Below are 19270 nucleotides of genomic sequence, written 5' to 3'. Positions count from 1 at the left end.
CGAGAAAATTCAATCTCTCTATAAAAATCGTTATATCTCCTAAACTATTCGTCGCAGACTGCTCAAATAAAAACTTTCGTGATCTACATGACCACATCAATAGAAAAAGAGGTATATTATTACCAAGAAGGAACTTTCAATTTTTTACAATTTTTTAAGGTCCGGGGTAAGAAAAATTCGAGAAAATTTTTCGACTCAAATATTGTCAGGCGAGAGTGGGATTCGAATAACCATGAACTGCCAATACCAACTCTGCTCACCGATTTTCCGTAGTCCCCATAGTTTAGGAGAAATTTGAAGTCGAAATTTTTGGAAAAAACCGTAAAAATTCAATCTCTCTATAAAAATCGTTATATCTCCTAAACTATTCGTCGCAGACCCCTCATATAAAAACTTTCGTGATCTACGTGAACACATCAATAGAAAAAGGGGTATATTATCACCAAGAAGGAACTTTTAATTCTTTACAATTTTTTAAGGTCCGGGGTAAGGAAAATTCGAGAAAATTCAATCTCTCTACAAAAATCGTTATATCTCCTAAACTTTTCGTTGCAGACCCCTCAAATAAAAACTTTCGTGATCTACGTGAACAGATCAATAGAAAAAGAGGTATTTTATAACCAAGAAAGATCTTTTAATTTTTTACAATTTTTCAAGGTCCGGGGTAAGGAAAATTCGAGAAAATTCAATCTCTCTATAAAAATCGTTATATCTCCTAAACTATTCGTCGCAGACTCCTCAAATAAAAACTTTCGTGATCTTCATGACCAGATCAATAGAAAAAGAGGTATATTATTACCAAGAAGGAACTTTTAATTTTTTACAATTTTTTAAGGTCCGGGGTAAGGAAAATTCGAGAAAATTCGAGAAAATTTTTCGACTCATATATTGTCAGAGGAGAGTGGGATTCGAATAACCATGAACTGCCAATACCAACTCTGCTTACCGATTTTCCGTAGTCCCCATAGTTTAGGAGAAATTTGAATTCGAAATTTTTGGAAAAAACCGTAAAAATTCAATCTCTCTACAAAAATCGTTATATCTCCTAAACTATTCGTCGCAAACCCCTCAAATAAAAACTTTCGTGATCTACGTGTCCAGATCAATAGAAAAAGAGGTATATTATCACCAAGAAGGAACTTTTAATTTTTTACAATTCGTCAAGGTCCGGGGTAAGGAAAATTCGAGAAAATTCAATCTCTCTATAAAAATCGTTATACCTCCTAAACTATTCGTCGCACACACCTCAAATAAAAACTTTCGTGATCTACGTGACCAGATCAATAGAAAAAGAGGTATATTATTTCCAAGAAGGAAGTTTTAATTTTTTACAATTTTTTAAGGTCCGGGGTAGGGAAAATTAGAGAAAATTCGAGAAAATTCTTCGACTCAAATATTGTCATTCGTGAGTGGAATTCGAAAAATCATGAACTGCCAATACCAACTCTGCTTACCTATTTTCCGTAGTCCCCATAGTTTAGGAGAAATTTGAATTCGATGTAATACGATGAAAAGAGTTAGAATGAGAAACATTGAAGGAAATAACAAACAAATGAAATCAACAACAGAAGTCAGTCGTGCATTTGTGGTTACAGCAGTAATTGACCTTACCACGTGGGAGATGATAGCTACCTGCGTGACATCCGAGTCCAAGAAAATCAACAATGTGGAATGGCTTACTTGGATAATTGATCATTATACAGAAAGAATGGAATAAGAACAGTCCCTTATACCGATGTGGTTTCCATAGACACGTGTGTCAAGCTTTCGTCCCTGTGCAATACGATGAAAAGTGTTAGATTGAGAAACATTGAAGAAAATAACAAGCGAATGAAATCAACAACAGAAGTCAGTCGTGCATTTGTGGTTACAGCAGTAATTGACCTTACCACGTGGGAGATTATAGCTACCTGCGTGACATCCGAGTCCAAGAAAATCAACAATGTGGAATGGCTTACTTGGATAATTGTTCATCAAAAAGAAAAAAGGGAATAAGAACAGTCCCTCATACCAATGTGGCTTCCTTAGACACGTAAGTCAAGCTTTCGTCCCTGTGTAATACGATGAAAAGGGTTAGAATGAGAAACATAGAAAGAAAAAACTTACAAATGAAATCAACAACAGAAGTCAGTCGTGCATTTGTGGTTACAGCAGCAATTGACCTTACCACGTGGGAGATTATAGCTACCTGCGTGACATCCGAGTCCAAGAAAATCAACAATGTGGAATGGCTTACTTGTATAATTGTTCATTAAACAAAAAGAAGGGAATAAGAACAGTCCTTATACCGAAGTGGTTTCCTTAGACACGTGTGTCAAGCTTTCGTCCCTGTGCAATACGATGAAAAGTGTTAATATGAGAAACATTGAAGAAAATAACAAACGAATGAAATCAACAACAGAAGTCAGTCGTGCATTTGTGGTTACAGCAGCAATTGACCTTACCACGTGGGAGATTATAGCTACCTGCGTGACATCCGAGTCCAAGAAATTCAACAATGTGGAATGGCTTATTTGGATAATTGTTCATCAAAAAGAAAAAAGGGAATAAGAAAAGTCCCTTATACCAATGTGGTTTCCTAAGACACGTGTGTCAAGCTTTCGTCCCTGTGCAATACGATGAAAAGTGTTAGAATGAGAAACATAGAAGGAAAAAACAAACAAATGAAATCAACAACAGAAGTCAGTCGTGCATTTGTGGTTACAGCAGCAATTGACCTTACCACGTGATAGATTATAGCTACCTGCGTGACATCCGAGTCCAAGAAAATCAACAATGTGGAATGGCTTATTTGGATAATTGTTCATCAAAAAGAAAAAAGGGAATAAGAAAAGTCCCTTATACCAATGTGGTTTCCTTAGACACGTGTGTCAAGCTTTCGTCCCTGTGCAATACGATAAAAAGTGTTAGAATGAGAAACATAGAAGGAAAAAACAAACAAATGAAATCAACAACAGAAGTCAGTCGTGCATTTGTGGTTACAGCAGCAATTGACCTTACCACGTGATAGATTATAGCTACCTGCGTGACATCCGAGTCCAAGAAAATCAACAATGTGGAATGGCTTATTTGGATAATTGTTCATCAAAAAGAAAACAGGGAATAAGAAAAGTCCCTTATACCAATGTGGTTTCCTTAGACACGTGTGTCAAGCTTTCGTCCCTGTGCAATACGATGAAAAGTGTTAGAATGAAAAACATTGAAGAAAATAACAAACGAATGAAATCAACAACAGAAGTCAGTCGTGCATTTGTGGTTACAGCAGCAATTGACCTTACCACGTGGGAGATTATAGCTACCTGCGTGACATCCGAGTCCAAGAAAATCAACAATGTGGAATGGCTTATTTGGATAATTGTTCATTAAACAAAAAGAAGGGAATAAGAACAGTCCCTTATACCGAAGTGGTTTCCTTAGACACGTGTGTCAAGCTTTCGTCCCTGTGCAATACGATGAAAAGTGTTAGAATGAGAAACATAGAAGGAAATAACAAACAAATGAAATCAACAACAGAAGTCAGTCGTGCATTTGTGGTTACAGCAGCAATTGACCTTACCACGTGGGAGATTATAGCTACCTGCGTGTCATCCGAGTCCAAGAAAATCAACAATGTGGAATGGCTCACTTGGATGATTAATCATTATACAGAAGGAAGGGAATAAGAACAGTCCCTTATACCAATGTGGTTTCCATAGACACGTGTGTCAAGCTTTCGTCCCTGTGCAATACGATGAGAAGTGTTAGAATGAGAAATGAGAATGTGGAATGGCTCACTTGGATAATTGTTAATTAAACAAAAAGAAGGGAATAAGAACAGTCCCTTTTACCAATGTGATTTCCTTAGACATGTGTGTCAAGCTTTCGTCCCTGTGCAATACGATGAGAAGTGTTAGAATGAGAAACATTGAAGGAAATAACAAACAAATGAAATCAACAACAGAAGTCAGTCGTGCATTTGTGGTTACAGCAGCAATTGACCTTACCACGTGGGAGATTATAGCTACCTGCGTGACATCCGAGTCTAAGAAAATCAACAATGTGGAATGGCTTACTCGGATAATTGTTCATTAAACAAGAAGAAGGGAAAAAGAACAGTCCCTCATACCAAAGTGGTTTCCTTAGACACGTGTGTCAAGCTTTCGTCCCTGTGCAATACGATGAAAAGTGTTAGAATGAGAAACATAGAAGGAAATAACAAACAAATGAAATCAACAACAGAAATCAATCGTGCATTTGTGGTTACAGCAGCAATTGACCTTACCACGTGGGAGATTATAGCTACCTGCGTGACATCCGAGTCCAAGAAAATCAACAATGTGGAATGGCTTACTTGGATAATTGATCATCATACAGAAAGAAGGGAATAAGAACAGTCCCTTTTACCAATGTGATTTCCTTAGACATGTGTGTCAAGCTTTCGTCCCTGTGCAATACGATGAGAAGTGTTAGAATGAGAAACATTGAAGGAAATAACAAACAAATGAAATCAACAACAGAAGTCAGTCGTGCATTTGTGGTTACAGCAGCAATTGACCTTACCACGTGGGAGATTATAGCTAGCTGCGTGACATCCTTATGAGTGTGACATATAAAGAATAGAGAGAATAGAATAATATAGAGAGATTGAATTTTCTCGAATTTTCCTTACCCCGGACCTTGAAAAATTGTAAAAAATCAAAAGATCTTTCTTGGTAATAAAATACCTCTTTTTCTATTGATCTGTTCACGTAGATCACGAAAGTTTTTATTTGAGGGGTCTGCGATGAATAGATTAGGAGATATAACGATTTTTGTAGAGAGATTGAATTTTCTCGAATTTTCCTTACCCCGGACCTTGAAAAATTGTAAAAAATTAAAAGTTCCTTCTTGGTGATAATATACTTCTTTTTCTATTGATCTGTTCACGTAGATCACGAAAGTTTTTATATGAGGGGTCTGCGACGAATAGTTTAGGAGATATAACGATTTTTATAGAGAGATTGAATTTTTACGGTTTTTTCCAAAAATTTCGACTTCAAATTTCTCCTAAACTATGGGGACTACGGAAAATCGGTAAGCAGAGTTGGTATTGGCAGTTCATGATTATTCGAATTCCACTCACGAATGACAATATTTGAGTCGAAGAATTTTCTCGAATTTTTCTTACCTTGAAAAATTGTAAAAAATTAAAAGTTCCTTCTTGGTAATAATATACCTCCTTTTCTATTGATCTGGTCACGTAGATCACGAAAGTTTCCATATGAGGGGTCTGCGACGAATAGTTTAGGAGATATAACGATTTTAGTAGAGAGATTGAATTTTTACGGTTTTTTCCAAAAATTTCGAATTCAAATTTCTCCTAAACTATGGGGACTACGGAAAATAGGTAAGCAGAGTTGGTATTGGCAGTTCATGATTTTTCGAATTCCACTCACGAATGACAATATTTGAGTCGAAGAATTTTCTCGAATTTTCTCTAATTTTCCTTACCCCGGACCTTAAAAAATTGTAAAAAATTAAAACTTCCTTCTTGGAAATAATATACCTCTTTTTCTATTGATCTGGTCACGTAGATCACGAAAGTTTTTATTTGAGGTGTGTGCGACGAATAGTTAAGGAGGTATAACGATTTTTATAGAGAGATTGAATTTTCTCGAATTTTCCTTACCCCGGACCTTGACAAATTGTAAAAAATTAAAAGTTCCTTCTTGGTGATAATATACCTCTTTTTCTATTGATCTGGTCATGTAGATCACGAAAGTTTTTATTTGAGGTGTCTGCGACGAATAGTTTAGGAGATATAACGATTTTTATAGAGAGATTGAATTTTCTCGAATTTTCCTTACCCCGGACCTTAAAAAATTGTAAAAAATTAAAAGTTCCTTCTTGGTAATAATGTACCTCTTTTTCTATTGATCTGGTCACGTAGATCACGAAAGTTTTCATTTGAGGATCTGCGACGAATAGTTTAGGAGATATAACGATTTTTATAGAGAGATTGAATTTTTACGGTTTTTTCCAAAAATTTCGAATTCAAATTTCGAATTCAAATTTCTCCTAAACTATGGGGACTACGGAAAATAGGTAAGCAGAGTTGGTATTGGCAGTTCATGATTTTTCGAATTCCACTCACGAATGACAATATTTGAGTCGAAGAATTTTCTCGAATTTTCTCTAATTTTCCTTACCCCGGACCTTAAAAAATTGTAAAAAATTAAAACTTCCTTCTTGGAAATAATATACCTCTTTTTCTATTGATCTGGTCACGTAGATCACGAAAGTTTTTATTTGAGGTGTGTGCGACGAATAGTTTAGGAGGTATAACGATTTTTATAGAGAGATTGAATTTTCTCGAATTTTCCTTACCCCGGACCTTGACAAATTGTAAAAAATTAAAAGTTCCTTCTTGGTGATAATATACCTCTTTTTCTATTGATCTGGACACGTAGATCACGAAAGTTTTTATTTGAGGGGTTTGCGACGAATAGTTTAGGAGATATAACGATTTTTGTAGAGATATTGAATTTTTACGGTTTTTTCCAAAAATTTCGAATTCAAATTCCTCCTAAACTATGGGAACTACGGAAAATCGGTAAGCAGAGTTGGTATTGGCAGTTCATGGTTATTCGAATCCCACTCTCGCCTGACAATATTTGAGTCGAAAAATTTTCTCGAATTTTCTCGAATTTTCCTTACCCCGGACCTTAAAAAATTGTAAAAAATTAAAAGTTCCTTCTTGGTAATAATATACCTTTTTTTCTATTGATCTGGTCACGTAGATCACGAAAGTTTTTATTTGAGGGGTTTGCGACGAATAGTTTAGGAGATATAACGATTTTTGTAGAGAGATTGAATTTTTACGGTTTTTTCCAAAAATTTCGAATTCAAATTTCTCCTAAACTATGGGGACTACGGAAAATCGGTAAGCAGAGTTGGTATTGGCAGTTCATGGTTATTCGAATCCCACTCTCGCCTGACAATATTTGAGTCGAAAAATTTTCTCGAATTTTCTCGAATTTTCTCGAATTTTCTCGAATTTTCCTTACCCCGGACCTTAAAAAATTGTAAAAAATTAAAAGTTCCTTCTTGGTAATAATATACCTCTTTTTCTATTGATCTGGTCATGAAGATCACGAAAGTTTTTATTTGAGGAGTCTGCGACGAATAGTTTAGGAGATATAACGATTTTTATAGAGAGATTGAATTTTCTCGAATTTTCCTTACCCCGGACCTTGAAAAATTGTAAAAAATCAAAAGATCTTTCTTGGTTATAAAATACCTCTTTTTCTATTGATCTGTTCACGTAGATCACGAAAGTTTTTATTTGAGGGGTCTGCAACGAAAAGTTTAGGAGATATAACGATTTTTGTAGAGATATTGAATTTTTACGGTTTTTTCCAAAAATTTCGAATTCAAATTCCTCCTAAACTATGGGAACTACGGAAAATCGGTAAGCAGAGTTGGTATTGGCAGTTCATGGTTATTCGAATCCCACTCTCGCCTGACAATATTTGAGTCGAAAAATTTTCTCGAATTTTCTCGAATTTTCCTTACCCCGGACCTTAAAAAATTGTAAAAAATTAAAAGTTCCTTCTTGGTAATAATATACCTTTTTTTCTATTGATCTGGTCACGTAGATCACGAAAGTTTTTATTTGAGGGGTTTGCGACGAATAGTTTAGGAGATATAACGATTTTTGTAGAGAGATTGAATTTTTACGGTTTTTTCCAAAAATTTCGAATTCAAATTTCTCCTAAACTATGGGGACTACGGAAAATCGGTAAGCAGAGTTGGTATTGGCAGTTCATGGTTATTCGAATCCCACTCTCCTCTGACAATATATAAGTCGAAAAATTTTCTCGAATTTTCTCGAATTTTTCTTACCCCGGACCTTGAAAAATTGTAAAAAATTGAAAGTTCCTTCTTGGTAATAATATACCTCTTTTTCTATTGATCTGGTCATGTAGATCACGAAAGTTTTTATTTGAGGTGTCTGCGACGAATAGTTTAGGAGATATAACGATTTTTATAGAGAGATTGAATTTTCTCGAATTTTCCTTACCCCGGACCTTAAAAAATTGTAAAAAATTAAAAGTTCCTTCTTGGTAATAATATACCTCTTTTTCTATTGATCTGGTCACGTAGATCACGAAAGTTTTCATTTGAGGATCTGCGACGAATAGTTTAGGAGATATAACGATTTTTATAGAGAGATTGAATTTTCTCGAATTTTCCTTACCCCGGACCTTAAAAAATTGTAAAAAATTAAAAGATCTTTCTTGGTAATAAAATACCTCTTTTTCTATTGATCTGTTCACGTAGATCACGAAAGTTTTTATTTGAGGGGTCTGCGACGAATAGTTTAGGAGATATAACGATTTTTGTGGAGAGATTGAATTTTTTCGAATTTTCCTTACCCCGGACCTTGAAAAATTGTAAAAAATTAAAAGTTCCTTCTTGGTAATAATATACCTCTTTTTCTATTGATCTGGTCACGTAGATCACGAAAACTTTTATTTGAGGGGTTTGCGACGAAAAGTTTAGGAGATATAACGATTTTTGTAGAGAGATTGAATTTTTACGGTTTTTTCCAAAAATTTCGAATTCAAATTTCTCCTAAACTATGGGGACTACGGAAAATCGGTAAGCAGAGTTGGTATTGGCAGTTCATGGTTATTCGAATCCCACTCTCGCCTGACAATATTTGAGTCGAAAAATTTTCTCGAATTTTCTCGAATTTTCTCGAATTTTCCTTACCCCGGACCTTAAAAAATTGTAAAAAATTAAAAGTTCCTTCTTGGTAATAATATACCTCTTTTTCTATTGATCTGGTCATGAAGATCACGAAAGTTTTTATTTGAGGAGTCTGCGACGAATAGTTTAGGAGATATAACGATTTTTATAGAGAGATTGAATTTTCTCGAATTTTCCTTACCCCGGACCTTGAAAAATTGTAAAAAATCAAAAGATCTTTCTTGGTTATAAAATACCTCTTTTTCTATTGATCTGTTCACGTAGATCACGAAAGTTTTTATTTGAGGGGTCTGCAACGAAAAGTTTAGGAGATATAACGATTTTTGTAGAGAGATTGAATTTTCTCGAATTTTCCTTACCCCGGACCTTAAAAAATTGTAAAGAATTAAAAGTTCCTTCTTGGTGATAATATACCCCTTTTTCTATTGATGTGTTCACGTAGATCACGAAAGTTTTTATATGAGGGGTCTGCGACGAATAGTTTAGGAGATATAACGATTTTTATAGAGAGATTGAATTTTTACGGTTTTTTCCAAAAATTTCGACTTCAAATTTCTCCTAAACTATGGGGACTACGGAAAATCGGTGAGCAGAGTTGGTATTGGCAGTTCATGGTTATTCGAATCCCACTCTCGCCTGACAATATTTGAGTCGAAAAATTTTCTCGAATTTTTCTTACCCCGGACCTTGAAAAATTGTAAAAAATTGAAAGTTCCTTCTTGGTAATAATATACCTCTTTTTCTATTGATGTGGTCATGTAGATCACGAAAGTTTTTATTTGAGCAGTCTGCGACGAATAGTTTAGGAGATATAACGATTTTTATAGAGAGATTGAATTTTCTCGAATTTTCCTTACCCCGGACCTTGAAAAATTGTAAAAAATTAAAAGTTCCTTCTTGGTGATAAAATACCTCTTTTTCTATTGATCTGTTCACGTAGATCACGAAAGTTTTTATTTGAGGGGTCTGCGACGAATAGTTTAGGAGATATAACGATTTTTGTAGAGAGATTGAATTTTCTCGAATTTTCCTTACCCCGGACCTTAAAAAATTGTAAAAAATTAAAAGTTCGATTTTGGTGATAATATACCTCTTTTTCTATTGATCTGTTCACGTAGTTCACGAAGATCACGAAAGTTTTTATTTGAGGGGTCTGCGACGAATAGTTTAGGAGATATAACGATTTTTGTAGAGAGATTTTCTCGAATTTTCCTTACCCCGGACCTTAAAAAATTGTAAAAAATTAAAAGTTCCTTCTTGGTGATAATATACCTCTTTTTCTATTGATCTGTTCACGTAGATCACGAAAGTTTTTATATGAGGGGTCTGCGACGAATAGTTTAGGAGATATAACGATTTTTATAGAGAGATTGAATTTTTACGGTTTTTTCCAAAAATTTCGACTTCAAATTTCTCCTAAACTATGCGGACTACGGAAAATCGGTGAGCAGAGTTGGTATTGGCAGTTCATGATTATTCGAATTCCACTCACGAATGACAATATTTGAGTCGAAGAATTTTCTCGAATTTTTCTTACCCCGGACCTTGAAAAATTGTAAAAAATTAAAAGTTCCTTCTTGGTAATAATATACCTCTTTTTCTATTGATCTGGTCACGTAGATCACGAAAGTTTTTATTTGAGGGGTTTGCGACGAAAAGTTTAGGAGATATAACGATTTTAGTAGAGAGATTGAATTTTTACGGTTTTTTCCAAAAATTTCGAATTCAAATTTCTCTTAAACTATGGGGACTACGGAAAATCGGTAAGCAGAGTTGGTATTGGCAGTTCATGGTTATTCGAATCCCACTCTCGCCTGACAATATTTGAGTCGAAAAATTTTCTCGAATTTCCTCGAATTTTCCTCACCCCGGACCTTAAAAAATTGTAAAAAATTAAAAGTTCCTTCTTGGTAATAATATACCTCTTTTTCTTTTGATCTGGTCATGTGGATCACGAAAGTTTTTATTTGAGGAGTCTGCGACGAATAGTTTAGGAGATATAACGATTTTTATAGAGAGATTGAATTTTCTCGAATTTTCCTTACCCCGGACTTTGAAAAATTGTAAAAAATTAAAAGATCTTTTTTGGTAATAAAATACCTCTTTTTCTATTGATCTGTTCACGTAGATCACGAAAGTTTTTATTTGAGGGGTCTGCGACGAATAGTTTAGAGATATAACGATTTTTGTAGAGAGATTGAATTTTCTCGAATTTTCCTTACCCCGGACCTTAAAAAATTGTAAAAAATTAAAAGTTCCTTCTTGGTAATAATATACCTTTTTTTCTATTGATCTGGTCACGTAGATCACGAAAGTTTTTATTTGAGGAGCTGCGACGAATAGTTTAGGAGATATAACGATTTTTATAGAGAGATTGAATTTTCTCGAATTTTCCTTATCCCGGACCTTGAAAAATTGTAAAAAATTAAAAGATCTTTCTTGGTAATAAAATACCTCTTTTTCTATTGATCTGTTCACGTAGATCACGAAAGTTTTTATTTGAGGGGTCTGCGACGAATAGTTTAGGAGATATAACGATTTTTGTAGAGAGATTGAATTTTTTCGAATTTTCCTTACCCCGGACCTTGAAAAATTGTAAAAAATTAAAAGTTCCTTCTTGGTAATAACATACCTCTTTTTCTATTGATCTGGTCACGTAGATCACGAAAGTTTTTATTTGAGGGGTTTGCGACGAATAGTTTAGGAGATATAACGATTTTTGTAGAGAGATTGAATTTTTACGGTTTTTTCCAAAAATTTCGAATTCAAATTTCTCCTAAACTATGGGGACTACGGAAAATCGGTAAGCAGAGTTGGTATTGGCAGTTCATGGTTATTCGAATCCCACTCTCGCCTGACAATATTTGAGTCGAAAAATTTTCTCGAATTTTCTCGAATTTTCCTTACCCCGGACCTTAAAAAATTGTAAAAAATTAAAAGTTCCTTCTTGGTAATAATATACCTCTTTTTCTATTGATCTGGTCATGAAGATCACGAAAGTTTTTATTTGAGGAGTCTGCGACGAATAGTTCAGGAGATATAACGATTTTCATAGAGAGATTGAATTTTCTCGAATTTTCCTTACCCCGGACCTTGAAAAATTGTAAAAAATTAAAAGATCTTTCTTGGTGATAAAATACCTCTTTTTCTATTGATCTGTTCACGTAGATCACGAAAGTTTTTATTTGAGGGGTCTGCAACGAAAAGTTTAGGAGATATAACGATTTTTGTAGAGAGATTGAATTTTCTCGAATTTTCCTTACCCCGGACCTTAAAAAATTGTAAAGAATTAAAAGTTCCTTCTTGGTGATAATATACCCCTTTTTCTATTGATGTGTTCACGTAGATCACGAAAGTTTTTATATGAGGGGTCTGCGACGAATAGTTTAGGAGATATAACGATTTTTATAGAGAGATTGAATTTTTACGGTTTTTTCCAAAAATTTCGACTTCAAATTTCTCCTTAACTATGGGGACTACGGAAAATCGGTGAGCAGAGTTGGTATTGGCAGTTCATGATTATTCGAATTCCACTCACGAATGACAATATTTGAGTCGAAGAATTTTCTCGAATTTTTCTTACCCCGGACCTTGAAAAATTGTAAAAAATTAAAAGTTTCTTCTTGGTAATAATATACCTCTTTTTCTATTGATCTGGTCACGTAGATCACGAAAGTTTTTATTTGAGGGGTTTGCGACGAATAGTTTAGGAGATATAACGATTTTAGTAGAGAGATTGAATTTTTACGGTTTTTTCCAAAAATTTCGAATTCAAATTTCTCTTAAACTATGGGGACTACGGAAAATCGGTAAGCAGAGTTGGTATTGGCAGTTCATGGTTATTCGAATCCCACTCTCGCCTGACAATATTTGAGTCGAAAAATTTTCTCGAATTTCCTCGAATTTTCCTTACCCCGGACCTTAGAAAATTGTAAAAAATTAAAAGTTCCTTCTTGGTAATAATATACCTCTTTTTCTTTTGATCTGGTCATGTAGATCACGAAAGTTTTTATTTGAGGAGTCTGCGACGAATAGTTTAGGAGATATAACGATTTTTATAGAGAGATTGAATTTTCTCGAATTTTCCTTACCCCGGACCTTAAAAAATTGTAAAAAATTAAAAGTTCCTTCTTGGTAATAATATACCTCTTTTTCTATTGATCTGGTCATGAAGATCACGAAAGTTTTTATTTGAGCAGTCTGCGACGAATAGTTTAGGAGATATAACGATTTTTATAGAGAGATTGAATTTTCTCGAATTTTCCTTACCCCGGACCTTGAAAAATTGTAAAAAATTAAAAGTTCCTTCTTGGTGATAAAATACCTCTTTTTCTATTGATCTGTTCACGTAGATCACGAAAGTTTTTATTTGAGGGGTCTGCGACGAATAGTTTAGGAGATATAACGATTTTTGTAGAGAGATTGAATTTTCTCGAATTTTCCTTACCCCGGACCTTAAAAAATTGTAAAAAATTAAAAGTTCCTTCTTGGTGATAATATACCTCTTTTTCTATTGATCTGTTCACGTAGTTCACGAAGATCACGAAAGTTTTTATTTGAGGGGTCTGCGACGAATAGTTTAGGAGATATAACGATTTTTGTAGAGAGATTTTCTCGAATTTTCCTTACCCCGGACCTTAAAAAATTGTAAAAAATTAAAAGTTCCTTCTTGGTGATAATATACCTCTTTTTCTATTGATCTGTTCACGTAGATCACGAAAGTTTTTATATGAGGGGTCTGCGACGAATAGTTTAGGAGATATAACGATTTTTATAGAGAGATTGAATTTTTACGGTTTTTTCCAAAAATTTCGACTTCAAATTTCTCCTAAACTATGGGGACTACGGAAAATCGGTGAGCAGAGTTGGTATTGGCAGTTCATGATTATTCGAATTCCACTCACGAATGACAATATTTGAGTCGAAGAATTTTCTCGAATTTTTCTTACCCCGGACCTTGAAAAATTGTAAAAAATTAAAAGTTCCTTCTTGGTAATAATATACCTCTTTTTCTATTGATCTGGTCACGTAGATCACGAAAGTTTTTATTTGAGGGGTTTGCGACGAATAGTTTAGGAGATATAACGATTTTAGTAGAGAGATTGAATTTTTACGGTTTTTTCCAAAAATTTCGAATTCAAATTTCTCTTAAACTATGGGGACTACGGAAAATCGGTAAGCAGAGTTGGTATTGGCAGTTCATGGTTATTCGAATCCCACTCTCGCCTGACAATATTTGAGTCGAAAAATTTTCTCGAATTTCCTCGAATTTTCCTTACCCCGGACCTTAAAAAATTGTAAAAAATTAAAAGTTCCTTCTTGGTAATAATATACCTCTTTTTCTTTTGATCTGGTCATGTAGATCACGAAAGTTTTTATTTGAGGAGTCTGCGACGAATAGTTTAGGAGATATAACGATTTTTATAGAGAGATTGAATTTTCTCGAATTTTCCTTACCCCGGACTTTGAAAAATTGTAAAAAATTAAAAGATCTTTTTTGGTAATAAAATACCTCTTTTTCTATTGATCTGTTCACGTAGATCACGAAAGTTTTTATTTGAGGGGTCTGCGACGAATAGTTTAGGAGATATAACGATTTTAGTAGAGAGATTGAATTTTTACGGTTTTTTCCAAAAATTTCGACTTCAAATTTCTCCTAAACTATGGGGACTACGGAAAATAGGTAAGCAGAGTTGGTATCGGCAGTTCATGATTATTCGAATTCCACTCACGAATGACAATATTTGAGTCGAAGAATTTTCTCGAATTTTCCTTACCCCGGACCTTAAAAAATTGTAAAAAATTAAAAGTTCCTTCTTGGTAATAATATACCTCTTTTTCTATTGATCTGGTCACGTAGATCACGAAAAATTTTATTTGAGGGGTTCGCGACGAATAGTTTAGGAGATATAACGATTTTTGTAGAGAGATTGAATTTTTACGGTTTTTTCCAAAAATTTCGAATTCAAATTTCTCCTAAACTATGGGGACTACGGAAAATCGGTAAGCAGAGTTGGTATTGGCAGTTCATGGTTATTCGAATCCCACTCTCGCCTGACAATATTTGAGTCGAAAAATTTTCTCGAATTTTCTCGAATTTTCCTTACCCCGGACCTTAAAAAATTGTAAAAAATCAAAAGTTCCTTCTTGGTAATAATATACCTCTTTTTCTATTGATCTGGTCATGTAGATCACGAAAGTTTTTATTTGAGGAGTCTGCGACGAATAGTTTAGGAGATATAACGATTTTTATAGAGAGATTGAATTTTCTCGAATTTTCCTTACCCCGGACCTTGAAAAATTGTAAAAAATTAAAAGATCTTTCTTGGTAATAAAATACCTCTTTTTCTATTGATCTGTTCACGTAGATCACGAAAGTTTTTATTTGAGGGGTCTGCGACGAATAGTTTAGGAGATCTAACGATTCTTGTAGAGAGATTGAATTTTTTCGAATTTTCCTTACCCCGGACCTTGAAAAATTGTAAAAAATTAAAAGTTCCTTCTTGGTAATAATATACCTCTTTTTCTATTGATCTGGTCACGTAGATCACGAAAGTTTTTATTTGAGGGGTTTGCGACGAATAGTTTAGGAGATATAACGATTTTTGTAGAGAGATTGAATTTTTACGGTTTTTTCCAAAAATTTCGAATTCAAATTTCTCCTAAACTATGGGGACTACGGAAAATCGGTAAGCAGAGTTGGTATTGGCAGTTCATGGTTATTCGAATCCCACTCTCGCCTGACAATATTTGAGTCGAAAAATTTTCTCGAATTTTCTCGAATTTTCCTTACCCCGGACCTTAAAAAATTGTAAAAAATTAAAATTTCCTTCTTGGTAATAATATACCTCTTTTTCTATTGATCTGGTCATGTAGATCACGAAAGTTTTTATTTGAGGAGTCTGCGACGAATAGTTTAGGAGATATAACGATTTTTATAGAGAGATTGAATTTTCTCGAATTTTCCTTACCCCGGACCTTGAAAAATTGTAAAAAATTGAAAGTTCCTTCTTGGTGATATTATACCTCTTTTTCTATCGATCTGTTCACGTAGACCACGAAAGTTTTTATATCAGGGGTCTGCGACGAATAGTTTAGGAGATATAACGATTTTTATAGAGAGATTGAATTTTTACGGTTTTTTCCAAAAATTTCGACTTCGAATTTCTCCTAAACTATGGGGACTACGGAAAATTGGTCAGCAGAGTTGGTATTGGCAGTTCATGATTATTCGAATTCCACTCACGAATGACAATATTTGAGTCGAAAAATCTTCTCGAATTTTCTCGAATTTTCCTTACCCCGGACCTTAAAAAATTGTAAAAAATCAAAAGTTCCTTCTTGGTAATAATATACCTCTTTTTCTATTGATCTGGTCATGAAGATCACGAAAGTTTTTATTTGAGTAGTCTGCGACGAATAGTTTAGGAGATATAACGATTTTTAAAGAGAGATTGAATTTTCTCGAACTTTCCTTACCCCGGACCTTGAAAAATTGTAAAAAATTAAAAGATCTTTCTTGGTAATAAAATACCTCTTTTTCTATTGATCTGTTCACGAAGATCACGAAAGTTTTTATTTGAGGGGTCTGCGACGAAAAGTTTAGGAGATATAACGATTTTTGTAGAGAGATTGAATTTTCTCGAATTTTCCTTACCCCGGACCTTAAAAAATTGTAAAAATTTAAAAGTTCCTTCTTGGTGATAATATACCTCTTTTTCTATTGATGTGTTCACGTAGATCACGAAAGTTTTTATATGAGGGGTCTGCGACGAATAGTTTAGGAGATATAACGATTTTTATAGAGAGATTGAATTTTTACGGTTTTTTCCAAAAATTTCGACTTCAAATTTCTCCTAAACTATGGGGACTACGGAAAATCGGTGAGCAGAGTTGGTATTGGCAGTTCATGGTTATTCGAATCCCACTCTCGCCTGACAATATTTGAGTCGAAAAATTTTCTCGAATTTTTCTTACCCCGGACCTTAAAAAATTGTAAAAAATTGAAAGTTCCTTCTTGGTAATAATATACCTCTTTTTCTATTGATCTGGTCATGTAGATCACGAAAGTTTTTATTTGAGCAGTCTGCGACGAATAGTTTAGGAGATATAACGATTTTTATAGAGAGATTGAATTTTCTCGAATTTTCCTTAACCCGGACCTTGAAAAATTGTAAAAACTCAAAAGATCTTTCTTGGAAATAAAATACCTCTTTTTCTATTGATCTGTTCACGTAGATCACGAAAGTTTTTATTTGAGGGGTCTGCGACGAATAGTTTAGGAGATATAACGATTTTTGTAGAGAGATTGAATTTTCTCGAATTTTCCTTACCCCGGACCTTAAAAAATTGTAAAAAATTAAAAGTTCCTTCTTGGTGATAATATACCTCTTTTTCTATTGATCTGTTCACGTAGATCACGAAAGTTTTTATATGAGGGGTCTGCGACGAATAGTTTAGGAGATATAACGATTTTTATAGAGAGATTGAATTTTTACGGTTTTTTCAAAAAATTTCGACTTCAAATTTCTCCTAAACTATGGGGACTACGGAAAATCGGTGAGCAGAGTTGGTATTGGCAGTTCATGATTATTCGAATTCCACTCACGAATGACAATATTTGAGTCGAAGAATTTTCTCGAATTCTTCTTACCCCGGACCTTGAAAAATTGTAAAAAATTAAAAGTTCCTTCTTGGTAATAATATACCTCTTTTTCTATTGATCTGGTCACGTAGATCACGAAAGTTTTTATTTGAGGGGTTTGCGACGAATAGTTTAGGAGATATAACGATTTTTGTAGAGAGATTGAATTTTTACGGTTTTTTCCAAAAATTTCGAATTCAAATTTCTCCTAAACTATGGGGACAACGGAAAATCGGTAAGCAGAGTTGGTATTGGCAGTTCATGGTTATTCGAATCGCACTCTCGCCTGACAATATTTGAGTCGAAAAATTTTCTCGAATTTTCTCGAATTTTCCTTACCCCGGACCTTAAAAAATTGTAACAAATTAAAAGTTCCTTCTTGGTAATAATATACCTCTTTTTCTATTGATCTGGTCATGTAGATCACGAAAGTTTTTATTTGAGGAGTCTGCGACGAATAGTTTAGGAGATATAACGATTTTTATAGAGAGATTGAATTTTCTCGAATTTTCCTTACCCCGGACCTTGAAAAATTGTAAAAAATTGAAAGATCTTTCTTGGTAATAAAATACCTCTTTTTCTATTGATCTGTTCACGAAGATCACGAAAGTTTTTATTTGAGGGGTCTGCGACGAAAAGTTTAGGAGATATAACGATTTTTGTAGAGAGATTGAATTTTCTCGAATTTTCCTTACCCCGGACCTTGAAAAATTGTAAAAAATCAAAAGTTTCTTCTTGGTGATATTATACCTCTTTTTCTATCGATCTGTTCACGTAGACCACGAAAGTTTTTATATGAGGGGTCTGCGACGAATAGTTTAGGAGATATAACGATTTTTATAGAGAGATTGAATTTTTACGGTTTTTTCCAAAAATTCGACTTCAAATTTCTCCTAAACTATGGGGACTACGGAAAATCGGTGAGCAGAGTTGGTATTGGCAGTTCATGATTATTCGAATTCCACTCACGAATGACAATATTTGAGTCGAAAAATTTTCTCGAATTTTCTCGAATTTTCCTTACCCCGGACCTTAAAAAATTGTAAAAAATTAAAATATTCCTTCTTGGTAATAATATACCTCTTTTTCTATTGATCTGGTCATGTAGATCACGAAAGTTTTTATTTGAGGAGTCTGCGACGAATAGTTTAGGAGATATAACGATTTTTATAGAGAGATTGAATTTTCTCGAATTTTCCTTACCCCGGACCTTGAAAAATTGTAAAAAATTAAAAGATCTTTCTTGGTAATAAAATACCTCTTTTTGTATTGATCTGTTCACGTAGATCACGAAAGTTTTTATTTGAGGGGTCTGCGACGAAAAGTTTAGGAGATATAACGATTTTTGTAGAGAGATTGAATTTTCTCGAATTTTCCTTACCCCGGACCTTAAAAAATTGTAAAAAATTAAAAGTTCCTTCTTGGTGATAATATACCTCTTTTTTTATTGATCTGTTCACGTAGTTCACGAAGATCACGAAAGTTTTTATTTGAGGGGTCTGCGACGAAAAGTTTAGGAGATATAACGATTTTTGTAGAGAGATTGAATTTTCTCGAATTTTCCTTACACCGGACCTTAAAAAATTGTAAAAAATTAAAAGTTCCTTCTTGGTGATAATATACCTCTTTTTCTATTGATGTGTTCACGTAGATCACGAAAGTTTTTATATGAGGGCTCTGCGACGAATAGTTTAGGAGATATAACGATTTTTATAGAGAGATTGAATTTTTACGGTTTTTTCCAAAAATTTCGACTTCAAATTTCTCCTAAACTATGGGGACTACGGAAAATCGGTTAGCAGAGTTGGTATTGGCAGTTCATGGTTATTCGAATCCCACTCTCGCCTGACAATATTTGAGTCGAAAAATTTTCTCGAATTTTTCTTACCCCGG

Source organism: Harmonia axyridis, chromosome 3 (genome assembly GCF_914767665.1).
Source record: "Harmonia axyridis chromosome 3, icHarAxyr1.1, whole genome shotgun sequence".
Taxonomy (NCBI): domain Eukaryota; kingdom Metazoa; phylum Arthropoda; class Insecta; order Coleoptera; family Coccinellidae; genus Harmonia; species Harmonia axyridis.
The sequence above is the reverse complement of the archived record's forward strand: the minus strand, read 5'-3'. Positions refer to the sequence as shown.